This window comes from Rhipicephalus sanguineus, chromosome 5 (genome assembly GCF_013339695.2).
Source record: "Rhipicephalus sanguineus isolate Rsan-2018 chromosome 5, BIME_Rsan_1.4, whole genome shotgun sequence".
NCBI classification, from domain to species: Eukaryota; Metazoa; Arthropoda; class Arachnida; order Ixodida; family Ixodidae; genus Rhipicephalus; species Rhipicephalus sanguineus.
The window spans coordinates 2,373,373-2,380,358 of NC_051180.1; the positions used below are offsets into that span (position 1 = coordinate 2,373,373).

General features: G+C 52.1%; 1 pseudogene; it reads left to right on the forward strand.

The window, feature by feature from the left end:
• The first annotated feature begins 224 nt into the window (after positions 1-224).
• Positions 225-6,986, forward strand: part of LOC125758525 (uncharacterized) — a 53,187-nt pseudogene continuing 46,425 nt past the window's right edge.

The window sequence follows — 6,986 nt, forward strand, 5'->3', positions numbered from 1 at the left end:
CATCATCACGCGTTTGCCTTTCATCATCATCGTCTTCGGGTGTGTGCTCTTGATCATCGTGGCCGTGGCGCTTGTTCACTCTCGACGTCGCGACCAAATAAACCTCGTTACGACTCAGACGTCATACGTGGTGGAGGTGACTTTACGATCCCCGGTCCTCTCCTCGCCCCGACTACTCGCTGGAGCTTCGTTCGGGCCGCCGCTTGCACCCACCGTGCCCCAGCATGGCGCAGAACCAGCCAGCCGACGCCCATGTCGCTCCCATTGCCGCTCCCATCCCGGCGCCGCAAGCCTCACCTCTCTACGTCATCAACAACCTCCAGCGTGACCCCCCGATCTTCACCGGTCTCCGCGGAGATGATGTTGAGGACTGGATTGACAATTACGAAAGAGTAAGCGCCACTAATCTGTGGGACGATCCTCACAAGCTCCGTCACGTCTCCCTCTATCTCACGGGTGTTGCGAAGACGTGGTTCTTCAACCATGAGATCGATTTCGCCGACTGGCCAGGCTTCAAGCAGCAGCTTCGCCAAGTTTTCGGGACACCTGCCGTCCGATCCGCTCTCGCGAAGAGGACCCTCGATGCTCGCACACAACATCCCGGCGAGTCATACACATCGTACATCGAGGATGTTCTTGCGCTCTGTCGGCGTGTCAACTCATCGATGACGGAGTCAGACAGACTACGCCACATTCTGAAGGGTATAGGGCCTGTTGCCTTCAATGCCCTTGCTGCTCAGAATCCGTCTACTGTCGCTGACGTCGTCACAACGTGTCAGCGCCTCGATGAACTTGACTCCGTCCGCCTACAACCGGCCACTGTCGAACACCGTCCTACGGCGGACCGTGACCTACGCGACATGATCAGGGAGCTCATACGCGAAGAACTGCGGTCAATGGGCTTCTCCCCACCCTCACAGTCCCCTGCACAGCCTTCAGCAACGGCCTTGCGAGACATCATCAGGGAGGAACTAACATCCTTGACCTGTCCAACGCACGTCCCACCAGATGCTTCTCGCCCACCGACGTACGCGCACGTTGCTGCCGCGCCTCCCAGCAACGTGAATTCAACGTTGCCGCTACCATCGTACGCGTCGGTTGCTGCTGCGCCACCGGTCCACCTCCGGTCGATGCCACCTGAATCTCCATCTACCCACCTGACTGCACTATCCTCCGGTGCACCGAACGCCCTCTACTACCCGCCTTGGCGTTCGTCCCGCCCAACGTGCTATTATTGCGGATATCGCGGGCATATCTCACGTTTCTGCCGCAAGCGCCAGCAGGACGAGCGTCGTGGTTACGATATGCGAGAACGTGATTTCTCCACTGGGGATTCTTACGGCCGGCGTTATTCGTCCCTTCCGCAGCGGTCTCCATCTCCGCCCGCATCGACTGACGCACGGAGTACGTACCGGTCCGCAAGACGCCGATCACCTTCGCCCTTTCGTCGCTCCTCCTCTCCGCTCCGCCCTGCCTCGTCACGCGCTGGAAATCGATGGATAGTGACTGCCGTGGACCACCTCACGCGCTACGCTGAGACGACTTCAGTGATTACTGGTTCAGCTTCGGAAGTTGCTGACTTCGTCCTTCACGCCATAATTCTGCGTCATGGTGCTCCCAGAGTACTCCTGAGCGACCGTGGAAGGGCATTCTTATCACAACTGTTAAGTGAAGTCCTACGCGCCTCTGGCACTACACACAAGACAGCGTCTAGCTACCATCCTCAAACCAACGGCCTGACCGAAAGATTTCATCGAACCCTTGCCGATATGATCGCCGTCTACATTCAACCCGACCACAAAAACTGGGATAAACTGCTACCATTTCTCACTTTTGCCTACAACACGGCCGTTCAACGCACAACCGGCTACTCACCGTTTTATCTCGTTTACGGGCGTTCGCCTACATTTTTTCTCGACGTTTCTTTCTTCACCTGCAATGGCCATTCATCCCTGACTTCTTCCGAAGAATATATTTCGAGACTTGCGCAGTGTCGCCAGCGCGCTCGCATGAACACACAAGCCACGCAACAAGCCAGGAAGCTCGTCTACGACACATCTCATCGCGTTGTCGCCTTCCGACCTGGTGACGAGGTGTTGCTTTTGACACCACTTCGCACACCTGGTCTGTGTGACAAGTTCCAGCCTCGGTTTATCGGGCCATACAGAGTTTTGGAGCAGACTTCTCCTGTAAACTATCGCGTGACACCACTTGTCTTCCCTACTGACCGCCGTTACCGCAGTACCGAGATTGTTCACGTTTCTCGGATGAAGCACTTCACGCGACGTTCCTCGTCGCCTTGACTTGCAGCGGCCAGGCTGGCCGCTTCCACGTGGGGGGAATTAGTGTAGGCATCTATTATGCACTTCTTCCTCATCTCTGTATTATTGTAATCATCATCACGCGTTTGCCTTTCATCATCATCGTCTTCGGGTGTGTGCTCTTGATCATCGTGGCCGTGGCGCTTGTTCACTCTCGACGTCGCGACCAAATAAACCTCGTTACGACTCAGACGTCATAATATATATATACACATGCGCTTGTTAGTTTTGAAGTCTTCTTCCTCGCTGTTTTCATTCACACTGTTGTACATTGCTGCTAACATGGGTACCTGTTAAGGGAAAGTCATCAGTAAAGACAACATGCATGTGTCCATGCCTGGACTTCCCTCTTAGTTACTCCCTCTTATTACTCTTTCAACGGCGTGAAGTGGCGTTGCGGCAACAAAGGCAGTTTGTAATCGGCTAATATTCCGTATGAAATTACCTATGCTTTTCAGGAAAGCAGCGTACACTGAAGAACGTGTTGAAAGGGTGTCGTTTCGCCTCACAAAAACAGTCCTGATATCGTGCATGCCTCTCGATTGCATTATCGCCGCGCGCCCGGAACTTCTAGGTCACAAATAGCATGCACGTTATGAGCGTGAGACAGCATTCTTCATAGGAAAGTGGCGAGTGCCAAGAATTCAAAAAAGAAAACGCAAGCCAGCAGCAAAGCAGCCGGTTGAAGATCTCTCCGCCGTTGCTATGGCAACGGCGCACGCGGGCGCACTCGCTTCCGAGTCTACTTGCCTACCGTTCCCGGCGCCGGTCCACCGGTCCCCGCCGGTCCCAGCCGCCGGCCTGCGCCAGTCAGCGGGGGAGGGGGGTGGGGGGTGGGGGGGTGTTGGGTAAAGGAAGGGGGCACTTGCTGAAGGCCTTGACAGTTTGAGAGAAACACCTATTTTCATTATTCTTGTCGGTAAAACACTGCCTCCGTCAAACTTTTGGGAGGGGAGGCGGGCGCTTGGGGCATACCCCCTAGCTACAGGCCTGGCCTCTGGACTCCTAGGTGGCCCCGGTCGGTCTACGAAACTTCTTCCGAAGTGCCACGGCCCGTACCGTGTGGTCTAGCAAGCCTCGTACTTCATCATATACGCCGTCAAGTCGCTTGAGACTTATTGTAATGAAACAATGTCGAGGCATGAGATTGTGCATATGGACCTGCTAAAGCCTCACTGTCACTGTGCAGCTGTCCGTAATTAGTCAGGATGGCTCTTTTTCAAAGGGGACGAAAATGTAATGCAAAAGAGCAGCACTACTTGCAGAAGCAGAGAACGCTGCTCCCGTAGAAAAAAGGCGACGATTCAACAATACAAGCTTTGCGTTGGTTCTACTATTACTGGTTACGTTTCTGCGTCGTCTCTAATAGTAGAGTACTTCTTTAAAACGCTTCATTATATTACCAATGGCTGCCCTCATGCTTGCATTGGTTTCGTTTTGTATTGCCTTTTTATGGTTGAGGTTAACTAAAATCTGGGTTCCTTTTCTTCGTTATTAAGTAATGGGTTGCGTGGTAATAAAAAATAAAACATTAGAAGTTTACTTGCTCCATTTCCAAAAGGGAAACCGAAACTGCAACAAATATCTTGGTTGCAATGCTCCAGTGAAAAAACAAGCAACTAAATCTTCAGCAGGGTTGTACTAGTAATAATAATTGCTGGAGTTCTACGTGCCCAAACCATAATATGTTTATGAGGCGTGCCGTAGAGGAGGGCTGCGGAAATTTCGACTACTTCAGGTTCGTAACGTGCAGGGGCGTAGCCAGAAATTTTTTTCGGGGGGGGTTCAACCATACTTTATGTATGCTCGTGCGTGCGTTTGTATGTGTGCGTGCCTATGTACGCAAGCAAAACTGAAAAATTTCGGGGGGGGTTTGAACCCCCCCAACCCCCCCCTTGGCTACGCCCCTGGTAACGTGCATCTCAAACTAAGTACACGAGCCTCTAGCATTTTCGCCTTGTTCAAAAATGCTGGAGCCGCCGTCAAACCTGTGCCCTTTGGGTCAGCAGCCGAGCACCGTAACCGCTGTACCACCGCGGCAAACATAAGCAATTCTGAGAGAGACAAAAAAAAAGGCCCCAGCGATCAAGGCCCCAGCGATTGCGCGCAAACAGCCAGCACGGATGATCAACCCATTCAGCCACAGCGCGCGGCGGGAAGCCCGTGATACGATAGCTATTATAAAGATACTACGGTCAAACTCTCCTTGCAACGCTCCTTGCAAGTGTCTCCACCTTCCAAAGAGCAGGAACGGAATGCAAAAGTGAAAACAGCTGCTTTCTGTTTGCAAAAATGCATCTTGAGTAGCTTTTAGCGCAAAAAAAGGACAGGGACACAGAGGGAGGGAACAAGACCACTAAGGTCTTACTACAATGAAACTGTTTATTGGCCAAACTTGTGGCCGGAAAATGAGAACTAGAACTACAGCAATGCACGCTGTACAATGATAGCGGCGAACAGGGCGTCTTCCGTCGATCAACTGACAAGCGGTGAAGCGCGTCGGCATTTAAACATGTGCCGTCGAATATTCCAGCGTTATCGCTGGCTGTCGTGCAAATTCTAGAATAAGCTCGAGTGTGCGCGTCTTGCGCACAATCTTAACAAAACGCTCTACAATGATCGCGAAGGTTCTCGAACAACGAGGCGCGGTTCGCGCTGAGCGTTGCTGACAGTGTTTGTGGCCGAAAACCGAATACAGCAAAAGTGATAAAGAAACGCACGTGGCAATGCCCCCCTCTGAAAAAGCATCGTCCCGATGCTTAAAACAGAACAGGCCAATGCATGCAACAATAAATAACAAGAATAAAGCAACAACGTACAATAAACAATAAGCACAAGAAAGAAAGCACAATAATAAAGCAAAATGACAGTCCTCAGATTCGCTAACGTGCGTAATATGGTTTGAGGCGCACGACATGGACGACTTCAGGTCGTGCACGGCGCCGCTGAGAGTTCGTAATGACATCAGGGACAACCTCGTAGTCGAGTGCGCCGAGGCGTCGAAGTACCCTGTACGGTCCGAAGTATCGTCGAAGAAGCTTCTCACTGAGTCCCCGTCGGCGTATTGGCGTCCATACCCATACACGGTCACCGGGTTGGTATTCCATGTGGCGTCGTCGAAGGTTGTAGCGGCGGCTGTCAGTCATCTGCTGGTTCTTGATCCGTAGGCGGGCGAGCGTCGTGCTTCTTCGGCGCGCTGTAAGTAAGCGGCGGCGTCGAGATTTTCTTCGTCGGTGACGTTGGGTAGCATGGCGTCGAGCGTCGTCGCCGGGCTTCTTCCGTAGACCAACTTGTACGGCGTCATCTGCGTCGTTTCTTGGACGGCCGTGTTGTAAGCGAAGGTCACGTACGGAAGGATGGCGTCCCACGTCTTGTGCTCAACGTCGACGTACATCTGGTGGAGGTGCTGCTTCTTCCATGATCCGGACGCCCCCGCGAAGCGCTGACCCAAGCCTAAGCCGCGAGGAGGACGACGGCAAAGAAAACCCGGATCGTCGAACAAGCCGCGGGCAGAAGGGACTGCAGCCAGAGTACGAGCTCCTTCCCGAAAACACCAGGCAGCTCCAGGTCCCAACACCGACCGCAGCGACGATGACCGACCTCGTGCAGCCTGAAGCGCGTCGGCATTTAAACATGTGCCGTCGAATATTCCAGCGTTATCACTGGCTGTCGTGCAAATTCGAGAATAAGCTCGAGTGTGCGCGTCTTGCGCGCAATCTTAACAAAACGATCTACAATGATCGCGAAGGTTCTCGAACAACGAGGCGCGGTTCGCGCTGAGCGTTGCTGACAGTCTTTGTGGCCGAAAACCGAATAGAGCAAAAGTGATAAAGAAACGCACGTGGCAATATATATATATACAGGGTGTCCTATATATATATATATATATATATATACAGGGTGTCCCAGCTATCACGCAACACGATTTAAAAAAAGAGGAACGGCGTTACGCGAAGCGAACCTGCTGCATATTGTTCCTAGCACACTGGAGTAGCCACTGCTGTTTTTTTCGTTAATGAGGTTTGATTAATTAGTCATAATTATATTTGTAACTCGAAAAGTACTCACCTAATAGTCGAAATGTCAATGAGTCGTATGTAGGCATGTTCAAATGACATCTAACTGCACTACATTGAAAACGTGCTAATTGCGCGCTCATTTTTCCCGGTTGATCAAGAAAGCCCGCGAAATATTAAAAGTGACACGTGACTAGACTGTTGCGCGCGTCGGGAACCAGCGCCCTCAAACAGGCTCCCATGAGGTAGACAGTATCCAGGAAAAAATGCTGAAAGAAAAAAAAATGCATCGCCCTATCTGCCACTCCCCGGCCTATACGCACCGCTTGGTTTTACAGAGTCAGGCCGTAATCAGAACACCTGCCGCGTTATCGGTGAGAACTGTCGGCCGTGAGATATGGATAATGATTGTGGCGTACTATCGAACGGAATGAATCCCAGCGAAATTACACGCATATCGTTGGCGCCCGACCTGTACCCTTGCCAAAATGCGGAACGCTCTCTCTCGCAACGGACAACAGGCAAAGCGGTTGTTGTTTGCAGTACGCTTATTTGAGGGCGCTGGTTCCCGACGCGCGCAACAGTCTAGTCACGTGTCACTTTTCTTATTTCGCGGGCTTTCTTTATCAGCCGGAAAAAATGAGCATGT